The following is a 23,761-nucleotide window of genomic DNA, read 5'->3' as shown; positions in this document are numbered from 1 at the left end:
CACTTCCCCAGCTGCCAAGTGCTTCCTTTAGATCCAGGGGCTTTGCTATTAACTATATTCACAAATTTCAGCCTCCTAAAAGAGTAGGGGTTCTGAACAGCAGGCTCTGCTTCCCAGAGCCCTGGAAAGGGGGAGCAGGGCTGCACTGCAATCATCCAGAGCATCTGCTGCACTTGTGTGGTGGGGAGGACAGTGTCCTAGTAACTGACGGCTACACCAGCTGTGGGAGAGCTTTAAGGAATTCCTTTCTCCCCAGATTATCCCTAAGTAAAATTAGAAAGTATTTAGAAAGCAGAGGGGAAACCCAACCATTCAAGCCAACATCATTACTTATTTACATATAAATACAGCCAGGAAATAAGCATATGTATTTATATATAAACAAAAAAGCTATCTGTACAATGTTTCATACATTGCTTTCCCGTCCAATATTTACTACTTTATTCATGACTTCAGGAAAAAAACTTTTTCCCCAGGAAACTGGTGATAAAATGCCCTCTGGTGGGCGTGACTGTGGACCTCTACATCAACAACCACCTCCAAAATAGTTTGGAGCCTTTGATATATTCCTGGGATTACTATTTTTAATGAAGTGAGACAAAGCACATACTTGCTTTCCAGAAGAAACAGATACACCCCTGACTAACGAGCCTGTTTTACTGCTCACTATCTCAGGATTAGAATCATCTTAAAGTTTTTTAAAAATCCTATTAAATTAGTTTTAGGAATCACAACATTCTGTAATGTTCATTTTACCTCTCTAGGATATATTTTCACCTTAAAAAAATAAGCAGTTAAGAGAAACAGAAAAGTGGCATTAAGTTCTGCTTTGCCTCAGCATAACAGAATCTTTGTTGACTAAACTGGATAAAGGAGGGGTGGAGAATAACAGCATTTTCAGAGCTCATGAATCATTTTTGCCCTGTTAAAGCAGCAGGCACAACTAGGGAGGTAGCTCTAACTGTACAGGCAAAAAATAACAGCCCCTGTTCCAGAAGAGTTCATTGCCTAAACAGAAAAATCAAAGATCGAAAAAACCTCCCTCAAATATAAGCTGAAGTTAACATGATGTGTTTTATCCTTCAGATGCTCAATAATTGTGGGTGGCGCTTTCATTAATCTGAAACGAGATAAGTCTAAAAAAAGAGAGCTGAAGGCTTAAGATGCAGTGACAGAAGAGATAATGCATCAACTTGGGGGCAGAGTGCACGTACAGCTACTCTGAGAATATATATATACATATAAATATATATATGTAAAGCAGACTGGTTTAGCAAACCAGCCACACTGGAAAAGGAGAGCTACCAGGCAGATGGGACTGCATGAACCTGACCCTAAAGCAGCCAAAAAAAACCTGCAGTTACACACAGAACTCAAGATGACCCCACATAGTTTCTAGGTGTTTTTTTTTTTCTGTGTGTGTGCAACAGCAAAGCTACAGAGTGGCAGCTAAATAAAAAGGCAGAACAGAACACTGAGGTCACATGAAGGAAAATGGAAGAACTCCACTGCTTTCCAGAGTTCCCTGGAAGGTCTTCGTGCTTCCATTTCATACAGAATATGGCACTTTCTTGGTTCATCAGGATGGTTAGATATTTGTTTCCAGCTTCCACAGTACAATTTGCAGTTAATTGTTCCTTTAAGCCAGAAATATTTGCAACTTTCCGCTATACACAGAATGTGAAGCATTTCTGTCTTTTTATAGATGTTTCTGAGCAACAAAACTTTGCTCATGAAGTTGTTCTGGGGTATAAAGAAATTATAAGATTTAACATTCATGCCCTCCTTTTGCCCTCAGAAAGAAAACCAAGAAACTGTCAAAACCCACTCATTTCTTTGACACATGCCTTTATCCAAATCCTGCATTCCTGCTCTGTACAGAGCTCCTTCCCTCTCAAGTGGCAGACAGGTCAGACACCAATGCTTAGAGCCTGCTCTGGGCTTGGCTAAGATCAGAAACTTTTAGTTTAAAATTCTTTTTGGCCAACAGCCCACACAGAGATTCAGAGTTACATTTACCATTTTTTTTCTGAAGACAGAGGCCATGGGCTTCACAGAGCAATGCTGTCGCTTGGTGTTCTCCTCTATGAGCTTTCTGATCATCATTCTTGTAAGCATCTCTGGACATTATGTTGACTGCAGATACAGTGAAACATATTTGTTTTATGAGATATAGCAAGCCAAGATTAAATGGTCTATTTGTGCGTGTAATAGTTATACACACAATGCCCAGGCATTAATCCTAAATTTTTGCCTAAAATTAGAAGTAACATTATCTAGGTAAAATGAGCACTGACATTTCTTGGATCTTATCCTGGTAGTTAATCTTGAGGTTTTTTAATCTTTCAATTTTTTAATCAAGAAGATAGCCCAAGGCTGAATAGTTCTGGTTGTTGTTAATTTTCCAATCTTTTTACATAAAAATAAGGGTTTCATGGTTTGTTTCTAGAGTAAAACTACCCTCTTAAGCCAACCCTGAAGTGGCTATAGTCAAATTCAAGAGATGACTGGTCTCCTGAAAGCTGCGAACTGACAGAGTCTAATTTTACAAGATAATATTTAGATAGGAAAATACTAAGTCATATGTGATGCTATTTCATTAAATATCCTGAGGAAATCTGAGCCAGTTCATGTTTTCCTAAAATCGAGTAATTGCCTGATAAACAGTGCAGCCTAAAAATATGCAGGAAATGGTTAAGGAGGACTTCCACTCAGGTTAAAGAAGTCCAACCAGTCCCCTGGCTTCCCGAGATGAGTGCCTGATGATGCCCTGGTTAACCATCACCTCAAGCAGGAGATGCCTGGGCTCAAGCTGCACCTGCACTTCCATCACAAACTAGTGTTTAAGCTTCTCAACCGAACCCAGCTGGGTGTCATTCCTGATCTCCAGCCCACTCTACCTTAACTTTGCCATCAGGGCACTGCAGCTGTATGCAGTTCTCTGAATAAAGATGCCAGCATGGCACCAAGGTTTGTTTTTTTTTTGTTTTGTTTTGTTTTACTTGTATTATCCTTGAAACACAATACTTCAGTAACTTAGCTGCTGCAACAACATTTGTCTAAGAATAGTTTTCAGAAGGCTTGAAGGATGCTGCTGTGAACTGTTCAAGTGTGATATTGAAACAGCGAATTTAAGGAAAACTTGCTTCAATTTCTTTTTTAGCAAGAACATACCCTACACAAACGGGCTTTTAAAATTTCTCTCAGAGACAGAGAAAAAACAAATAAACCAAAATAAAGAGTATTAGGGCAATCACAATTCTCCTCTTCATCTCTGGGTGCAGTTCTGTATCCAAATACCACTTTTGTAGACAATCTCACATTTTAGGGACTTCAGGCAAGCCTTATTATTTCCTTAATTCCAATACCATTTCTATGCTTTTTTTTCCTCCTCCAAGTAACTCAAATTGGCCACAACTTCGCATTGCCTTTTAGTTCTCAGAGAGATAAGGCTGTGATGTTGCAAAACTTTAACTGCCCAGAAGTTTAATCATAAAACTATACACTTTTCTTCCAAAAAGGAAAAATGTACTATGAAATAGGCTTTATTTCAGAGATTCAATAAACCTAAAGAATGGGTAGAACATTTATCTAATATTTTCAGGGTACCAAATGTAACTTGATTTGACAGCACAGATGTGAGCTAAGGAAAAATTTGGCATATCTTATATAATAGAGAACGGAGGGGAAAGAAGAAAAGGTGCTGAAGCACCTGGACCACACGGACCAGAAACAAGCAAATATTTCCTTCCCTCTCTCGCATTTGCTGTCATCTACTGAGATTTGCAGACTTTTTCTTCGACCTCAAGACCTTCACAGTTGAATTTCACAAGTGATTTGTTCCTCAGGGTAGAGAAGCACTGTGCAACATCATTGGATACATATTGGAATATGTCAGCTCCACAGGTGTTAACTAGATCAGGATTTGGTCCACAGTTCAGCAGCTCTTGTGACAATTCACACATCAAGATCAACTGAGAGGTTCCCCAGGAGGTCCCATGCAGCCACAAGCCACGCTCTTGTGTGCTACAGGCAGCTTTTAATCACATCTCATTACATTTGTTTGCTCAGACCTCGGAAAGCAAGCAGCAGCTTCTTACTTTCAGTCTCATACAAAGACCACAAGGAATAAAATGTTGGCACAGACAGCCAAAGCCTCACGAATTCTGAATTTGAGAATGGGCACTCAATCCAGCCTGCAGAAAATCCAGACTAGCATCAGTGTAAAAGAGATAAGAGTTAACTCACCAAAGATCAAACCCAACTTTCATTTACGCCTATACAACATTGATTTCTGTTAACTACATGTGTGTAACCGGGGGCAACATTTGATCTGAAGCCTAGTACCTTGATGCCCAGCTATTGTAAAACAGAAGCAAAAAGGTAACTACAAACATTTGACTGATGTTGCCTGCAAGCAGGGCATTGCAGACAGCTCTACCAGCAATTCATATTGACAAAATTAAGATGGGGCATGGCAAACCTCACAACTAGAAGTAATTGCACAAATATTTGGAGTGTTCTAAAAAAAAAAAAAAAAAAAAAAAAAAAAAAAAAAAAAAAAGAAAATATGTCACTGGGGAAAGGCAACACAAAGCCACAGACCAAGAAATAAGCTACTACATGCAAATACATGCAAGCTTCTCCCAAGTTAATTCTCCTCTTAATGGAATATTGATTGGTATGCTCAATGTTTAGAAATGTGAAACAGTGTGGGGGAGAGAAAGAAAGAAAGACACTCAGAGCAGTGACTTTTGTTTAAATGATACATACTTTCCTCATATGATCAGCCAAAAATAGCATAATAAAGAGGTCAGTGCAGTACATTTAACATTTTGCCTTGCATATTATTAGCAAGTCTGTCAGAGATGACCTGGGAGTGTCAGTCACACACTTTTTGTGCCCTTCTACAGGAAGAAGGCACAGCATTTTTCATAACCTCTCATCACACAATATCCTTAGTGTATCTGGTATTTCTCTACTCTGAGTAGGATGGATTGCAAAGTGTCTGTGGTAGTAGAGAGGTTTTTCAGATGTAATCTATTGAGCTATTTGCACAACTGGGGAGAAACCCACCATCCAGAGGAAAGCAGGGCAGTCCACTGTCATGAGGAACATCTGCCTAAGTTTTGTTGCATGTACTCCTATCCCCAACTGAGAAGAGAGGATGAGAAAGAAGCAAGCTGCATCTTTGAAGCAGACATTTATATGATCCAGTTTTTAAATAAAACCCTTAAAACATTACCCGTATTTCATAATCAAGCAGCCACTTACTCCAGCCTTCCAGAAATTTCTCCTTACTCCAGTGACTACCAGTGAAATCTTAGGGAAAGTGTTTCTTCTATTCTTTTCCTTCTTGCATTCATGGAGTCTTCAGATATAACCCTTAGAGCCTCCAAATCATTTCACTAAAAAGCCACTTAATAAGAAGGCAAAAGTAAAAAAACCCCAACCAACCAAAAAAAAATAAACCAAAAAACTTCAACCAGAAGAACCAACTTCCACTGCCATCAGAGTTCCTAGCCCTGATAATCCAAGCAAAAACATCATGCTAAATAGCTCTGCTGGGCCATCCCATATTAAGGATACACTTAGGAATATAGGCACTGTCAAAGAGCCATTTCATTGTGTATAGGTCAATACAGCTGAAATTTCTTTATACATTTCACATACACATGTATTTTTGTGCCCTACGGTTTGTATTAGAATGCAAGAACCTTCATACAGAATTAGCAGCATCTCTGCCACTGGTTCTCCAAACTTCATGAAGGGTTAATGAATAAGCTCAAAAAGATATTGCTTAACTTCATTCTGCAGCATTTCATATAGCTTCAAAAGTATTTTCCAGGCATTTATATACCCAACAACATTTTGTAATATGAAGTGTTCCAATTTGGCATTGTTCCACCCTTGGCAGGCAAGAGACAATAAAAAAATCAGGAGAAAGTGAAAAATGAAGTTTCTGAAGTATACAATATGTTAGGAATCATCTAATGAATTCAGGTGCTCAACAAGCTACAAATCAACCGAACTTTGCAATACATATAGATTTCAAAGCACAGGTAAACACAGCTGCATCCACTTTAAAGTTATTCCATGTAGTGTGATTATTGCAATGAACTTCCTGAACTCTTTCACCTCTCCTTTTGATCTGGGGTTTACCTGTGGCTGGAAAAACTAACAGCATTTAAATTCTTCTCCTTCTAATTAAGGGAAAAAAGATGTTTAAGCCTCAGACTGAGAAAATAAACCTTCCTCTGAGTAGCTACAGCGTGCTGTGATCTGCAAATCCACCAACATTGCTTTTGCAGACCAAAAACAAAATCCTACAAGGTCTGACAAGGCAGATCTTGGAGCAGAATTATCCAACTTAAATATTAATTACTCATCAGCATGGACTTTAAGTAGTGTCTGAAGCCAAAGGCCTTAAATGACACTTTAATCAGGATTTCTGAAGTCTGCATTGTCATGCAGATCTCGGTTTTGGGGTTTGTCTAGGAGGCTTTAAAAAAAAAAAAAAAAAAAAAAAACCAAAACAAAAAAAACCCAAGAGTGAAGATTGGTAATGAGTGTCTCTCCAAGATTCAAAAATATGAAGAGACATATGAATAGAGTCCAACTCAACAAATTAGGCACATCTCGGATTTGAGTCCTGCTACCAAACACTGCTATTGCCTCAGATACCTCTGTATCAACTTGAAGGATTCTTCACAGTATCTCTCAACTACACTGACAGTCCAAGAAACACTCCTGCCACGGCACACTTAACAGTTTTTAGTTAACAGCAATGTTGCAGAGCAATTTTATCAGTGGCAGATTTTCTTGCAAACTGCTGCACTGAACGAGTTCCAACACACACCTTGAGATATAATCTGCTTCACAATCATACTGCATGCTACCTGTACTTATGCAGAGCACTAAAACTGGAGACCAATCTAAGAAAAACCAACCCTGAACAGAATTCCCAGCCCTTAAAATCACACATCACATAGCATATCGTAATGGATGGCAGGGAATTAAATAAAAACACAAATCGCAGAATGCTACAAAAGGAACACTGAGTTCATTTTAAAAAAAGTCTTTGTCTATAGCTTCAGCAGACTGTTTCACAGAATCAGTATTATTATTGCAAGCTAGCACTACACATTACCTGAAATTTAAGGCCATCAAAAAAACCCTGTCTTTTTCAGAAGTTAATGCCAATTATGGTCAGAACACAAGTTGTGAATATCTGAAAACCCAAACCTAAGAATCACAGATTTAAAAAAAAACCAAAAACAAAACCCAAAAAAACCAGCACATAAAAATTAGACAAAATGGTCCCATGTTCCACATATCCTAATCCACAACATAAAATTATTTATGGAAGAGTGTGACTAGGAATTCAGTTACTGTCATTTATCAGATGGTCAAGACAGCACAGAGGTAACTGGCTGCATAATAACACACCGGGAAGGCTTCTGGGCACTGCTTGTGCCAGGTCTGGTTTCACCACACCAGGTACATGATGCATATTCACACCCTGGGAAGCACTGTTGACTTGCAAAAACCTAACAGAAAGGTGTTCCCGTAAGAGATTTCTAATCTATTTCCTTTCAATGTCTTTCTTTATAGCTGAGGAGGAGTTCTTTGTACTTCTGGTAACAAAGGAAACACAGAAGTGACAGGAGCATGTCAAAGCTGTTTATGTTTCATACAGCCTCACACCAGGATTTGCTGTTGGCAGTTTACTTCTAGGGAAGAGCATCTTAAGCCTCGACACAGGAGCTCCACCTTCTTACAAGGAACTTTATGGAAGAGTTAAATGCACAGAGGGATGTTCAAACCATTCTCCACAGTGACTAAGCCAACATAAAATGAAAATTTGTTTTAAATAATGTGACAAATGGTTAATGCAGTAGTTCAGTTACCTGCAGGTATTTTCAATATTATCTAATTTGTATATTTATGGGCTTTGAGATAGAGGTTTCACACTTTCTTCTGCAGAGAGGTGAGTACATTAAGGAAGTGATTAGACACACAAATAAATCACAGAACCTAACGATACTATGGCACATTTAAGGTTACTGAATCAGCACACTGTGCAAAATGGAAGATCTGGAGGGAAAACCAAAAGAGCAGAAGGACCAAGTAAGTCACTAACTCATGCTGAGATTTTCAGCTAGCTGAAAGTCTCACTGCGGCACAAAGAGTTAGTGATCTGAAAATGATGCAGACTTCAGTGCCGCACTATAAAGTTGAGGCCCTGCAAACAGAGCAGCTTTCGGATAAGGCCCTCAGCTGCCTGGGCGTCCTGGGTCCATAGGCTATGGCAGGAAATCCAAGTGATCGATGGAGTTTAGTTGCAAAGTCATTACAAGAACTCAAGTAAGACCATGCTCAACCTAAGGAAGGGATGATAGAAAACCTCAACAAAAATATTAAAAGAGACCAAAATTTCAAAGTGCAAAAGAAAACACAAATGAGTTTTAAGATTAAAAAAATAAATCGCACAAAAGGGGTATGATGCACATTACAAGGGTTAAACAAGATGGGACAGCCTGGAATTTCTCTCTCCATTTACAGATCATGGGGTACTTTTTCCACCGTAACGCTGTGTGTGAGTTTCCACCACAGCACACACAGGCAAGAAAGGAAGGAAAAAAATAATTCTTTTGGCCCTTTATTTATTTTTTTTTCCCGTGCTTCAGAAGAACTGGGTCCATCAGGTATCCGAACTAAATTAAAAGGTCAGGAAAACAAGTAGGCATGGACAAGACTGAATTGCAGATGAGCAGAGAGAAGGAGAGACAGAACTGGGATAAGCGCCAACAACTGCACACAGTCACAGTCCCGACCCCGGTGGCTGCCAGTGCAGTCCAAACCTGAGCAGCTCCCAGGGACACCACGGATCGCTACCTGGCAGAGGAGGACGCGTGGGAGCAGAACAACATCACTGGAGAGACCATCACAGCAAACCTGGGTGTAATGAATTCCCCTCGCAAACAGGTGCCCAAAGTGATAGCACCAGATGCAGTGCTCAGTACACCCAGAAATCACATCTTATTCCTAGATCCCTGCCTTCCTCTCCTTTCATTGAGGAGATTTCCAGTCCACATACACACTATATACTTTTTATTATTGTCTGAAGAAGAGCAGCAACCCTGGCAGCATGCTAATCTAGAAGCCAAGACAAAATAGAGCTGGTTACTTTCTTCCCACAAGATTTCTGCTTCTAAAAACAAATGAACAAGGGTCTGCTCCTGCACACCACCACTTTTTGTTTCATTTCAGCAAGACTTTGACAAAATCTAATTCACTGTGCCATGTATCTACTATATTGGGTATCTGAAGTATGACCATCACTCATTAGAAACATAATTAAAAAGTGACAAAACTAGATCCCCCCTCCCCAGCATGCAGATGAAAACCAGTAACCCTGCCTCTATTTGTAACCATGACAACTATAGAATATTTTATTTCGGTAATATAATTCACACTGAACATTTGCTCATAGGTTTTGTTGTTAAGGGAAAGGTTGACACACTGTGCACACATTTCATAAGCTACTGGAGACAACAAATGCAGGAAAGTCAGGCAGTTTGAGACCAAGAGCCCAGTTTGTATTTCAGAGTTCATTTACGACCCTTTATTGTACGCAAAATGAACACGAACAAAAATTCACCCAAATTAAGTGTTACAGGTCATTACTTGCAATACAACTACTTGGTACGACAGGATGTTTTTCCACTTTTAAATAAATCACAGTGATATTCTCCGTTTTTAAAAGAGTTAGTTATTCAAACATCAAACGTTAATTTTCAATTAAAATACCATAGGCATTATTAGGAAATATCAACATGGATCTTAGAGAAAAAAAACAGCTATGCAAAACAAGGCAAAGAAAAACACAGTTTACATATGCAGGCTAAGTCTCATTCTGGTTGGGTTGCTAAATTATTTGCATAGCTCCAGTATTTCATCCTAAACTGAAGACAACTTTCAGAAATACACACAGTAAGAACAGGTTATAAGAATAAACAAAAAGCCATAATTCTCAACATTACTCCGAGAAGGTTAAACAACCTCCTGAGCATAACTAAAGTTTGACGCAGATAAATGTCAGAGTAAAATATTGCTGTACTTGATTTTTCTCCACATGGGAAAAAAAAAATAAAACCATTAGCAGTTTCAACCAGAATACAACAATAATAGATACACTGTTGCTTTGGTTTGGAGGCAAACAATAATAAAAAAACAATAAAGCTTATGGAACACTACCCCTTTTCTCACACGGATCCCATCTTTCAAGAAGGATTTAAAGTTTCAGCAGATTGCTAATTATAAGAAACAATAATACTGTTATCTGCAGTCACCTTAAAGCTACAGTAGTTTGGGATTTTGAAAATACCTCAAATGAAGAGCCTGATAGACATGTTTAAATCAGAACAAGAGACTCACACGTGCCTACACACACACACACACACACTTGCTCAGTTGTTTTCAAGACTACCAGGAAAAAGAAAGTTTCTTCATTTATCGGAAATACGGTCTATATAATCTTCCATTTAAACAAGTAATAAGCCTGCAGCAAACATGCATGGCTTTTTCCTTCATTGATGGAAAAGTGATTAAATCCTCCTTAATCTAGTTACCAGAATGCTGTATTTTTTTCTTTCAGTTTTCATATACAGTAACAAAAGATAAGCAGCCAACTACATGACCAGGGCTCCATCATTTTGGGTTGTGGTGGGAAGATAAATATGTCTCCAGCGTACAAGGGATATTTTCAGTTTAATAAATGAGACCGGAGGAGGAAAAATAAAATAATCTTGGAGACGACGAGCACACACTGTTTATGAAGTGTATGACAAACACCACCATCCATCTCCAGAAGTCCCTTCCTCCAGACCTTTCTCTACCCTCCGGGGAGGCACAGAGACCTGAACCCAAAATCCCGGGGATCACAGACCTGCATCCTCACACGACAAGGACAGCTCGCCACGTCCACTCAATGTCAAAGCAGAAAGTAGCTTTTCCCTCCCAGCCTAAGCCAGACCTTCCGAAAACCGGCACCCAAGGGATGCACCTCTGTGCTCCGAACGGCACCAGGCAGCACTTGGGTTCGAAGATAAGTTACAGGGAAAAAAACCTTAGGGGAGAAAAAAAAAATAAAAAAAGAAAAAAAATAAAAAGGGAGGAAAAAAAAGAAGGAAAAAAAGAAAGGAAAGCATCAATGGAAAAAGCACAGCAGCAGCCAAACATACCTCACACTGGCGAGGACATAATATCGGTATGGGAATCGTACGAAATGTTTTAATATGTGTATATGCACACACACACACATATATATTTAAGCAATATTGTGCTGAAAAGTTCCTCGTACGCATCACCCGTGGGGATGTGGAGAAGCAAGAAGGGGGAACGAGAATGCATGCCAGGCACAGGGAGAGGACGGGGCTGGCCGAGGCGTTTGGGAAGCAGGCAAGGGAGGGAAGCAGGCTGCCTGCGGGGTGCGCGCCGATCCGTGCCAGCCAGTTCCGCGGCGGCTCCGGGAGCAGGGCCGGGGATGGGATGGAGGATCCACCGGGACAGTCGCTCGCGGAGGGATGGGGGTCTGCGGGGACACCGCCGCCCCCGGGACTGGGGGAGGGCAGGAATTGCGCGGCCGTCGCCGCTCCCCGAGCGAACGCCTGAAGTTGTGGGTGCGCGGCGGGGGCGGAGATCCCCACGCCAAGATGAAAAAAACCCTGGAAAAAAAAAATCCAAACCATCACAGCAACATCCTGAGGGCCCGCTGGCCCCCGCGCGGCACCCCCCAGGCGGCGGGAGGCACGCAGGAAGTTTTTAATGCGGACAGCGAGCGCAGGCGCAGGGCAGCCCCAGCCCCGCGATGCCCGGCGCGACGGGCGGGCGGCGGCGGGGGCTCGGCGGGCGCAGGGCACCGCCGCGCCGCTTACCTCCCTCCGCGGGGGCGCAGGCGGCCGCGTCCTCAGGCGGCGGGAGGATGCGCGGCGGCGGGAGGCGGCAGCGGCGGTTTGTGCATCGCAGCCTCCGCCGCTAACGCAGAGCCCCGCGCGGCTGCGGGCGCCGGGAGCCGCGCTGGAGGCCGGGCAGGGAGGCGCGGCGCGGCGGCGGAGGCTGCTGCGGAGCCGCGACCATGCTCCCGTCTGGCCGCCTTCCCCTCACCTACTGCCCGCTTTTGCCGGGGAGGGAGGTGGCCTGGGCGCCGGGGCGAGGGGCGGGCCGGGCCAATCACCGCGGCGGCGGGAGGCGGCGGAGCCCGGCCCGGCCCGCCCCGTCCGCCGCACCGCCCCCGCGGGAGGGAGGGAGGATGGAGGAGCCCCGGCCTCGCCGCCGCCCCGCGGGGCCGCCCCGCCGCGCTCCCGCCGCGCTGCCCCGGCCCGGCGCAGGTGCGGGCGGCGCCGGAGCCCCGGGCGCTGCCGTCGGGCCGCGGCGGGGACGTGCGGGGGGACAGCGCGTTCCAAAGGTCACCGCGCTCCCGCTGCCTACGGGAAAGTAGCGGGTACTTGGAAAGAAATAGTGCCCCGTTTCATGAAATCGCCGCTCCCCGAGGGCGTGATCCCGGGCCTCTCCAGGTCCACAGGAGTGTTGGAATACGTTCGTACCATTCTTACCCAACAACACGATTTTTAAATTTTTTTTTTGTTTTAATATCCATCGCGTTTGGAGTCACTAGAGATTTTCCGCGTGGAAATCTGCATCTGTCTCTCTTCTGTATAATCTTGTATCTGCGTGTGCTGCTTTGTAGGGTTCTCTCTGATGTGCACACAAGCTGCATATGCTGTAGTTTTAAACACAGAACACTTTGTCTTTTATATTTCCTGTAAGCATAAAAATAAGCTTAATCAAATTCTTTTCTCCTTACTTTGCTGGTTAAAAAAAATGCATCTATGCTCAACGTGTTGGAAGTAAGGCAGTTGTGCCAAATGCCAGCAAAGGGAAGGGAGGGAAGCACACAACCCACAGAAACAGGCAAATCTATGTTTTTGTTGGAAAAGGGACACATGCTGCCCAATGCCTGGAGGAAGCAGGGTGCAGCACTAACAGAGCAATTTCGTTTTCCCTCTTCCCAACCTCATAAACAAATGAAAATTATTGCAGTGGACTAAAATAGTTCTAAACCCAGCCATCATCATTAATATTAGAATGCTTTTAGCTGAATATGGCCTCACTCTGGAACAGGCAGGCTTCATACATTTTTGTCTTTAACATATTGTGGACTAACATTGAAACCTCCAGTCCTGTACATCACAGCGGCATGTGAGGGTCAGGAGTTCAGGACAGTTTAAAAGCTGAATTATTTAGCACGTGCACACACGACACACCATTCTGTTTTCCACACGGGTTTTTTTCCCCCCCTCGGCTTTCTCCCTTCCGAAGAGGAGAGCCCTGCCCGGTGTTATTTGCCCTGGTGGAGCGTTATTTGCCCAGCATATATGGTTGGCCCAGAATCTGAGGAAGCCGAAGAGAAGAAGTCTCAATGGGACTGTTGACCTAACAAGTAGCATGTCAGTCTCCCGATGGCATTTGAATGTTCTCGCAGTGAATGCTCTGAGACAGGAGAGAGCGTAAAGCAGGGATTCTTTGGAATCCTTAATTAGACACAGTGATTTTGGAGTACTGGCTTCTGCTGCTATCCTCCACTTCCTAGTACTTTGTTTTGTGACCTTGAGGTTAAGGATACCATACAGCCCTGTTTATTTTTAATGAAATCTTACAGTTTTATGAGACAGTTCTAGCTTTTATTTATTTTTAGCATAAGTGCTTCCATCTTATCTGCCACGCAGGTTCATAGTAGGGATTTAGCTAATATTTGGACAGCACTTTTAAGCTATGAAGCTGTATACGCCTATTATACTGACCATTTTCTGCATTTTTCTTTTTAGCAAGGTACTTTCATACTCTTTCACTTCAGGAAGACAGAGTTCAAATCTTGACTAGTTTTCTTATCAAATTTAGTCAAATACCTGATTTACAAATGCTGACATAGGGTCAGATTCTGCATTCAGTTACAGGTAATGAATTTCAAAGAATTTCTTGATCCTCTGTGACTTTACTCTAGATCTAAACCAGTTCCACTCAGAATTAGCATCACAATTTCATATTCATGAAGAATAAGCATTTGATTACATTGAATATACCATTATACTTTAATTTTCTTGCTCCAATTTTATTTTAGTAACTTCAGTAATTTAAGAAGAAACTGCTTCCTTTTTTATTATTTTTTTTAATTTCATTTTTTTCTCTGCTTTGATTCTGAGAAAAAAGCAGGCAAGTTTTGTAGAGAAAGTCAGGGGTCTGTAAAGTTATTTGGGGGCATCCTGCTCCTGGTGAAGTGAAACAGAAGTCTGCAAGTTTTTTAAAAATTAAGATTAATACCCGGATCTGGAGAAATTCCCCAGTGCTTGGCATGCTATTCCTGGTGCTGGAAAAGACCCACTGCTGCTCACATCCTTTCTCCGAATTCGGGAAGTCCTGTCCTCCTCTTACATAGTTTGTGTTTTAAGGGAAGCAAACCTTTGTGCACATAATAACACTGAAAATAAGGATCCTTCAAATGCTAATGAAACAAAAGATTTATTTCCAGAAAAACAGATATTCTGGGATGAGGGGTTTATTTGGATGGGGCTGTGGTTTTTTAAAATAGAATCTGTTACAGGGTCATGCTTGACAGGCTGAGGATTATTTGAAAGAATCCCAGTTTTGGATTAGGCAGCTGATAGCCTGCAAGACTTTGGTGTCTGGTAAAGCTTGCTCCTCTGAAAGAAGAGATTTCCTCTTTTAGCAATAGATCATTATGTTACAAGGCGTGTATTAGAATGAGAATAATACAACTTCCCCTGTCTTTGCTGATCATATCAAAACTAATGGCATCTTGAATTGTCAGAGCATCAAGTCCATCTTCTGATAAAATATTAGAAGACACACAGATCTATTCATCTTACTGGAGATTTCATTTTAGTCTGAAAAATATTTGATGGCAATGCCATTAGATTAGCTGTGGGCATGTATCACAGGGGCCAGCATAGGAGCCGAGTACTAGGATTTTGCAAAGGTGTTCCTATAAATATTTCCTACTTTGTGGTAAAACTTATCCCCTAGGTTTGTACATGCTTAAGGGAATGAAATTCTTGTTTATTTTAAGGGATTTTAAATATAATTCTTTAGATTGCTAATAAAAAATTCTTGATTTTTTTGATGCAGGTTAAGCCATTTCAAAGGTAAAGAAATTTCATCTCCAAAATTGTTGCCTGAGATTTTTTAAGCCATAGCCAAAAAGGAACTTCTACTACACAGACTTTAACTGGAAGGTTTCACTTCTGCTTTCAGCTAATGAAGATCTCCTTAATTACAGGTTTACAACATAGATTCTAATGTCAATGCATTATTTTCTGCTTTCTGAAAATGTTAATAGATCTGGTAGAATATCTAGAAAATACAGTAGTAGATATTTTGTATATTCACAGGGTTTAGGGGTTCTGAAAAAGTCAGTGGAGATTTGAAAGATATCTTAGGGTTTTTTTCAATCATCTATTTTTATTTATTTGAAGTATAAAGACTGTTAGCTTCTGCTTCAGCATTCATATGTACATATCTGTTACAATTATCCTTAGCATTTAACAGAAAGATAATGCCCAAAGGAAGCAGGAAACGACATTTAAAGTAATTTTTATACGTGCAGCTTTAGTTAATTGCCAAAATATGAATTTAAGATGGATTAAAAGCACTAACCTGTGCAATTTATTTAAAAACATAATTGACTTCTATGGGCACACCATGTTAAATGAAATACCTCCTTCTCTGAGCAAATCTTTTATCTTCTGCTGAGCAATCAAAGCTGCTCTCAGGGGTGGGAAGGCAGAGATGGCAGGTACAATGTCCTGTCATTGCAAGCTGGTTAGAAAAGGATTCTGTCCTTCATACATTCCAAACCATGCCCACCTCCATGTCATTTACAGGGCAGTCATCAAGGCAGGCAACTACTCTTGTGAAAAGAATCAACCTCCAGACAAGAAAAGGAGTGTCAGATCATCACTGTTTGGTTGATGACCCACTGAGGCACTGAAATTATTGTACCAAGAGATGGGGAGATATGTGATCATCCCCCTAATAGCTGACCATATTCCTGTATTTTTTTCACAAGAGGATTATTTCTAACTCCAACTTTACATATCCGTGATTTCCTCAGGCATTTAGCTCTTTAACCTGACAACAAACTGTTTGCAGACACACACACGTCTCTGCGGGCAGAGGTTATGAAGTCATTTGCTTGGAATTGGTGAAATAAAGATTTGTGTGATTTTAGGTGTATGAGCCAAAACGTCCTTGTCCCTGACTTGTCAAGGGAATAAGAAGAGTCTGATCCTCTAAGAGCAAGCAGTATATTGAGTTGATTTCTCTTAGGTATGACAGAACCATTTGCTAAAACTTCCCCCAGAAGACAGAAGTGGGTTCTGCTGGAGTTGTGATTGTGATTTCTGATGGGCAGTAATAAAAGCTAGATCTATTTCACTATACTAGCAGAGTCTAGAGCACTGTCTTGAATTATTTGAAAATCTTTAATGATTAGGGATAGCAGAGAAGTCAGATCTTTGTTGGACTTTTTGAAAGTTTATGAAGGTTCTGTTTAACAACTTTATTTCCAATCACCTCTAGTCCCACTCAATCACATGGAGAGGCATTTTCATTGCCATTGAAGTCATTGCATCAGCTGCTTGAGTTTTATCAGAGTAACTCCACTACACTAGTTTATGAGGGAGGATGTGGGAGGAATTGGACTTTGAAGGTGATTTTAGAGGGAGTTGTGTTGTTTGATTTGTTTGTCTAAAAAGTAACAATATGTTTCTACCTATTCCTTGTAATTATACAGGGAGAACTAAAATACATGCCATTTTGAACTGAATGTCTGTATTAAATTGGTTTGATTCCTATTTTCTGCCATCTGTGGCATAACTAGAACAGAGAGTGAGAACAAAAAATATAAATGACTCAGTCACATTTCCTTTAGGAGAGGCATCATGCCCCCCATTCTTGTCAATTCCAACTCAGAATATTCTGTGATTCTGGTAATTTTAATTGTAAATAATTCATTTCAGCTCTGAATGAAGCAGTGGTATGACACCCTGGGCACAGAGAAGAGATGTTGTTGTTCTGTCATTTAATGAAGGGACCAAAATATATGCTATAATGTTTTGGTTCAGCATCTACACATAATTTTTCTGTATATTTGGATGGCCTACCAAACAATCTCAGCAAAATGCTGAGATGTAATTCAGCTTAATTAAATCTGTAAATGTTAAGTATCTCATAAACTTGACTGTGGAAAGAACCAGAAGCAGGTTCACAGAGAGGAAAATGAGACAAGTAGGTGCCGCTGAAGCCTCTTGGAAGACAGTGCCCACCAGCTTTAGTTGCCACTGATAATACAGAGAATCATATCCAGGCTCTGGAATGAGACGGAGGCAGTGCTACACTCCACAGTCTTTGTTTTCCTTCTATCCAGACTGGCCAGAGAAGGTCCCTTCAGACAACTTGATAGGGGAAGGTTGATGATATGTTGGGCTTTACTGGGTAGAGAGCTCAGGAGTGGGATGGAGACAGTGCTACACTCCACAGTCTTCTTTTTCCTTCTATCCAGACTGACCAGAGAAGGTCCCTTCAGACCCATAGAAAACTTGATAGGGGAAGTCTGATGATATGTTGGGCTTTCCTGGGTGTAGTGCTCAGGTACAGCCAGGTATGTCAGCATACCTTGGAGCCTGGAGGCAGTCAAAGGTCTCACATGCCTATAGACACCTATTTTAGGAGGCCTGATTTACCCTAAAGTTTATACATGAGGGAGGTGTTTGAGATAAACAGATTGTCTCTTTATTACCCTACAGGCATTAGGGGAGTTCATCCCCACAACACCCTGGAAGGGGGCATCATTGCTCTGACTGTAACAAGAAATTTTCCTTCTTTATACTTGATGTCTTGTAAAAGTCAGTTTGAAATGACAATGATGTTTCTGATTTTTATTTGGTTAATGCTTTTCACAGATTCTGAACATTTATATAAAACTCTTTTAAATGGATTCCTTTGGGAATCAAGTTTTGAGCAAAGGCCAAGTGTTTCTATCACTTATCAAAGAAATTATACAGAATCACGTTTACACATATCACAGGTTAATGGTGAAAAAACGGAAGAATAAGTAATAAAGGAGCAAATTATTATTGCTGAGTGACCTGAAGTGCTTAATCATAGAATCATAGAATGGTTTGTGTTGGAATAGGCCTTTTAGATTATCTAGTTCCAGTTCCCCTGCCATGGGCAGGGGACCTTCCATTAGATCAGGCTGTGCAAAGCCCCATCCCTGGCCTTGAATAGTTCCAGAGATGGGGCAGCCACAGCTTCTCTTGGCAGCCTGTGCCAGTGCCTCACCATGCTCACAGTAAAGAATACCTTTCTAATATCTAATTTAAACTTACCCTGTTTCAGTTTATGAAGAGGTCAAAATAAAATGAAAAAATTCTGAACATTAGGTTAGCGCAAGGCAGTGTAATAAAGCATGAAGACAAGAGGCTGTGCAGGGCAGGGGCTCTTTCTGGAAAACAAGGACATTGAAAAAGATTTTGGATTCTTTTTGAATAAGCACCTCAAAATGAAATCTCACTGTAATTCTGTAGCTAAAAGGGCAATGCAATCCTGAGATGTAGAAAAGAGTAATATCAAGCAGATAAGAGGATTTGATATTGCTCACATGCACAACAGTGGTAAGGCTACAGTTAGGAGCCATGTCCAGTTTTGGTGTTTGCAGTTCAAAAGCAATGTGGAAATAGTAAGGGAAGTTCAAAGGAAAGGTATGAAAAAGGATTCGGAAAAGAAGCGTGACAACACGAGGCATAAGCAGCTCAACTTATTTAGCTCATCAGGGAAGAAGCTGAGAAGTGACTTGGTCACTGCAGGTAGGTACTGACCCATGGAAAAGATACCCAAGAGAGAGGAACCACTTTATCTACCTGACAAAGGCATTACAGGACCCGGTGTTTGCCAACTTAAGTCAGACAAATCCACTCATAACAGAAGAAATGTTTTGCTAGCCCGCAGAGCCCTAAATAATAACACTGCCCTGTAAAAGCTGTCACAGGTAGCAATATTTAGGAGGATGTTAAATATGTATTTTTAAATACTTCCTCTTCGTATGTTTTGTGGAAAAATCTGTAGGTCTTTCTGTGCCTGTGTGTGGGAGTCCTGTCAGGATGTTGGTGGCGGTTCCTTGTCTTGCACTCAGATAACCTGTTTTTCCTCCTATTCCTCAGTCGCCTGTGAGGCTCCAGGGGCCAGCACTGCCAGGGCTACTCTCACCATCCCTGTAACACCTGTAGTTTCAAAGGAGAATAATTATTGGCAAATAATCACTGTCTCATTTTGTGGCTTTAGTGAGGTCTTGCAGACTGTCAGGGAGGATTTATTTTTTTTCTCTTGGATGAAACTGGCCACATATCTTGGTTATTTGGGAATTATTTCATTTTTCTGCATTCATCTGGAGCATCAGAGATGAATGGGTGGCCTTGGATGGCTTTTTATCACTGTTCTGCACTGGTGCAGACCCACCCTCCCCTCATTATAGATGCCTCAGTGCTGTATTTTCTTTCATATTTATGGTAAAATTAATTCCAGTAGTTAAACTGATTAGGTCTTATGTCTCATGTCAGATTGGCAGGGGTCCTGAAGGTTACATGGTGTCTCCAGTGCATAAGGCACACTGTTCATACTGGGACCACCTAGAGGTTTCTCATTTAGTCCATTTGTGCTTTTGCAGAAGTCTTGAGATTGTTGACAGGTTCTTTTTGTTTCCTACATAAATGTACTCTCCCAAAGACTAAACTGCTATGTTTTAATTTAGGGGTTTAAAATAAAGATAAAACATATTGCTTGGAGACATATAGGAAATCAGGCTCTCAGCTCTGTTTTTAAATGCTGGGAAACTTTCTATAAATGGTTTGTATAGTCAATAAGGATATGATTAACAATGTGATGAATATTCTGCACAAAATTTTTGCATTCAGAGGTTTTTGTATCCAAAAAGAGTGATGTGATGATCTTTCTGCCTTCTTTCTTTGAACAGTCTATAGAATTTCCCCTGGTAATTCTTGCATGGAGCATAAATCTTACAGATGAGCTAATGAGAACATTTACAAACAAACAAATGCAAACACTCAAATCTTGCTTCTCTTATAGTATTTCCTGAAAACTCTATTGCATTCCTGTCTCAGTTATTTGGAGTAATAATTAGCCAGGTTGATTTTCATAATGTTCTCTAGGACTAATCACAGCCCCGTGAGCATAGACTAAAATCCTGGCACCGGCTGAGCTGTATGAGGGTTTGGTTATGAATAACCCTATTCAGTTATATCCCTTGTGCAGAGCATGGGTTAGTAAGCTGGGGTATGTACACAGCTACACGCATGTAAATAGTGAGAGTGGTGCCAGGGAAGTAGAATTCCTCAGTATTTAGGAGAAAAAACATTAGCAAGAGGAATTTTTTTTTTCCTGCCTACCTTTTTTGAAGCTTTTTTTCACGGTAGCCAGAGGGAGAAAAAAACACATTATATGAGTAAATTGTCTGGAGAATGTAACCAGGGCCCCAAGTAAGCACTGAGAATGAAAACCCATGCGAGTGTGTATTCAAGCAAGTATGTGCAAATATAGTGTTTTCCGTGAATGCTCTCTTGGATGAAGATTCTGTTCTGTAACTAAATAATGGGACAAGTCGGGGTTTGGCTGAACTGCCTTGTGTTGCAAGGCAGGGGACTGCAAGGTTCCCTGACTTGCCCCTTTCATTTCTCTTCCCCTCTGCCCCAGCATAATGTGTGTGGTTGTGGCCAATACCCTGAAAAAATTCAGATGAAATCTGAGATCCCTGATGTCCAACACTGATTTCCAAATGATCAGACTGCGGCTATGCGATTTTGGAGTGGTAGAGTTGGGATATTTTAAATTCTATTCTGTCAAAGAATGATTAGTACATTAATTTGGGCCATATTAGTACATCTCCCCTGTGTTGATGGGAGGATAGACCCCTTTTCATGTTTAATCTAAAGAGGGATTGATGACTGGCGAGGTTGTCTCACATAGGGACATCTGCCACTGAAATAAATGATGAGCTCAGAGAGTGAAAATGTTTAGGCTGCACTCTCTAAATGTGGATTCCTTCTGTGCCGAAGGCAATGAAAGCCCTTAGGTAGCAGCTCTGTAGATTTTTCTCATTGTGGGCAAAAATAAGGGGTTTTTTTATTATTTGTTAGCCCAAGGCTTCTTTCTTGAAGTTGCTACGGGTTGTTGATGCTGATTTCACGTTTCATAAACAGCCAAGTCATGTTCAAGAAGCAGAAAACTGACCTCAGAGATGACATAACCACTGGAGGCAGAGGAAAATGGCGACACTGCCACTGAACGACGGTGAAAGAAAAGGGCACCTTTCCTGAGAGTTTGCCAGCAGCTTTTACTTGATGTGTGAGTTTAGTGCTTCTGTGTTAGAAGAACAGTAAAGTACCTTTGAATTAGAACAGACTAGAAAAGTTGCTTAATGTGCTTTTTTCACTCTCTTAACCCACCACTGCAAAATTCCTTCTACCTGTAACGAATAATTTAATTTGGAAAGGCAAATAAGAGCTCATTAGCTGATGCACTGCTACAAGTAAGTGAGCAGGTTTTGTGCCTAGGGACAAACTTTTACAACCATTTTGAAATGGCACAATACAATGCAATAAATTCCATAGCCAGTTCAGTGAAGAAGAGGGGAACACCCTCCTTCCTGTATTATATGGACGCAAGTCTTCTGCATCTTGAAACCCTTTGTAATTGAATATTGGGGAAATGGATATATTCCGGGGATCACATACAGATAAATTAAACATGAATGCTGCCAACAAGTAGTCCTGTCTGTTGTGTTTTCCATTAAATTCTCTGTGGACTGTGGCTGGACAGACTCATCCTATCTGAATGTCCTCCATCATACTCCTCAAAAAAGAGGCAGTAGTATTTCTGCTAAGTATTTTTCTTTGTATTGCATTCTATGTCTGGATATTTGAGGAGATGTTTCCTTCCATCTCAAAAAGATGGTTTGTTACTAGTCTCACTGTTTTAGAGTGAGTGTTTAATATAAATCTGTCTTTTTCTTCTATAATAGACATTAGAAGAAGCAGACAATAATAACACATCTAATAGGCATTGAAAGAATTTCTTTACTGTGGGGGTAGTGAGGCTCTGGAACAGGTTGCCCAGAGAAACTATGGATGCCCCATCACTGGTGTTCAAAGCCTGGTGGAATGGGAATTTGAGCAAGCTGTTCTAGTGCAGGGTGTCCCTGCTTATGGCACAGGGAGGTTGGAAAGAAATGATCTTTAAGGTCCCTTTCAACCCAAACTATTTTATGATTGTATGATTATTTCCTACAAGGAATCTGCCTTTTATCCCAAATATCTTAGTGATTTTCAGCAGTAATCTAAGTGATTTTTGTGAACACCCACCTTAGTTTCTGGCAATGATTGCATGTAGATGTAAAGACAGAAAACTGTCAATAGTGACTGGAAGTCACAGTCAGGACTCTCAGTATTTTACAGCATCAGGTCTGTATATGTTATAACTAAAAATTTCAGTGCTCAAAGAATAGATCTAGAAGGTATCCAGAGGCTCAGAAATCATATCAGTGTCTTCTAAAAGTTGCCTTTGTTTTAAGTTTTGATTCAGTAATGCATAAAGTATTCAAACTACAGTAACTTACTGCTCATTGGCAGTGGCTGAAATTGTGGCAGTTTCCACCTTCAGTGATTGTTTTACTGTTGCCCCAGATCCACATGAACAAAGCAGATTTATGGCTTATGAATCAAATATTAGCATGGAGCACATCAGGCACTTGGTGCAGCTTGGAGCAGGTTTTCTTCTGCTTGGGAAGCCAGACAGGTATCATGGCAGGCATGACTGTGCTCACAGGTGTCATCCCTTTGGCATGAATGGGGAGTTTTGTGTATGAGCAGGTGTTGGCTGGCTGGAGCCCAAGGAAGAACCTCTGGGAACCCTTTATTTCACATAGTCCTGGGGCTGTAGGCTTGCAGACCCTCACTCAGCATTAAGAAATAACATATTCCTGAAAATGGAGTGTGTTTGGCTGCTCTGGCAGGAGTCACGATTGGCAGCATTTCCAGGCATGTGCCGGTATCACCTCTGCACTTGGGGCCAGCACAGGCAAAAGCAGGTGCCAGCTTCAAAACAGCCCGTGGGAGCTCAGCTCGTGATTTGCACTGGCCAGCCTCTCAATGCAGGATGTGCACAGCACTGAGTGTGCTGAATGCCAGGAGTTTGTCTGGGTTCAGAAAGGGCTTGTATGAATTCCTGAAGGCAAAACATCAGGGAGAGATGCTGAACATAGAGGCACTGTCACTGGCCTAGGAAATCCATGTGCTGCAATTAGCTGGAGTGAGGAAGGCATGCTAGTGAGGTACTCCTGCATAAGCTCCCTGTCTCACATTCTTCTCAAGGCATTCTCCCTTGGCCCCTGCCATGCAGGGTACAGGCAGGCTTCTGATTTTAGATGGTAGCCTAAACTTGAGGAAAGCTTCTGATGGTTGGACTCTTCTGGGGAAAATGTAACTTTTCAACCCAGTTGTGGATGCCCCATCCTTAGAAATTTTCAAGACCAGATTGGATGGAGCAACTTGGTCTAGTGGAAGGTGCCCCTTTCCCATGACAAGGGATTGGAACTAGATGACCTTTAAGG

General features: G+C 41.4%; 1 protein-coding gene across 2 annotated transcripts in view; it reads right to left on the bottom strand.

Annotated features, from left to right (window-relative positions):
- The window catches only part of KLHL29 (kelch like family member 29), a 390,541-nt gene extending 378,381 nt beyond the window's left edge, over positions 1-12,160 (bottom strand). Inside the window, exons 1-2 of one of the 2 annotated variants that reach the window (XM_066180004.1) lie at positions 11,940-12,160; positions 11,247-11,729 (exon numbers count right to left, since the gene is read on the bottom strand). The gene's annotated coding sequence lies outside the window, so the exon portion shown is untranslated. The remainder of the gene's footprint in view (positions 1-11,246; positions 11,730-11,939) is intronic. The other variant, XM_066180005.1, reaches the window with a different exon arrangement.
- Between the last annotated feature and the right edge of the window lie 11,601 nt (positions 12,161-23,761).

The sequence above is a fragment of the Chamaea fasciata genome, unplaced genomic scaffold (genome assembly GCF_029207755.1).
Source record: "Chamaea fasciata isolate MVZ Bird 193981 ecotype frontalis unplaced genomic scaffold, bChaFas1.0.hap1 SCAF_3, whole genome shotgun sequence".
Lineage (NCBI taxonomy): Eukaryota > Metazoa > Chordata > Aves > Passeriformes > Sylviidae > Chamaea > Chamaea fasciata.
This window is presented reverse-complemented; position numbering and strand designations above follow the sequence as displayed.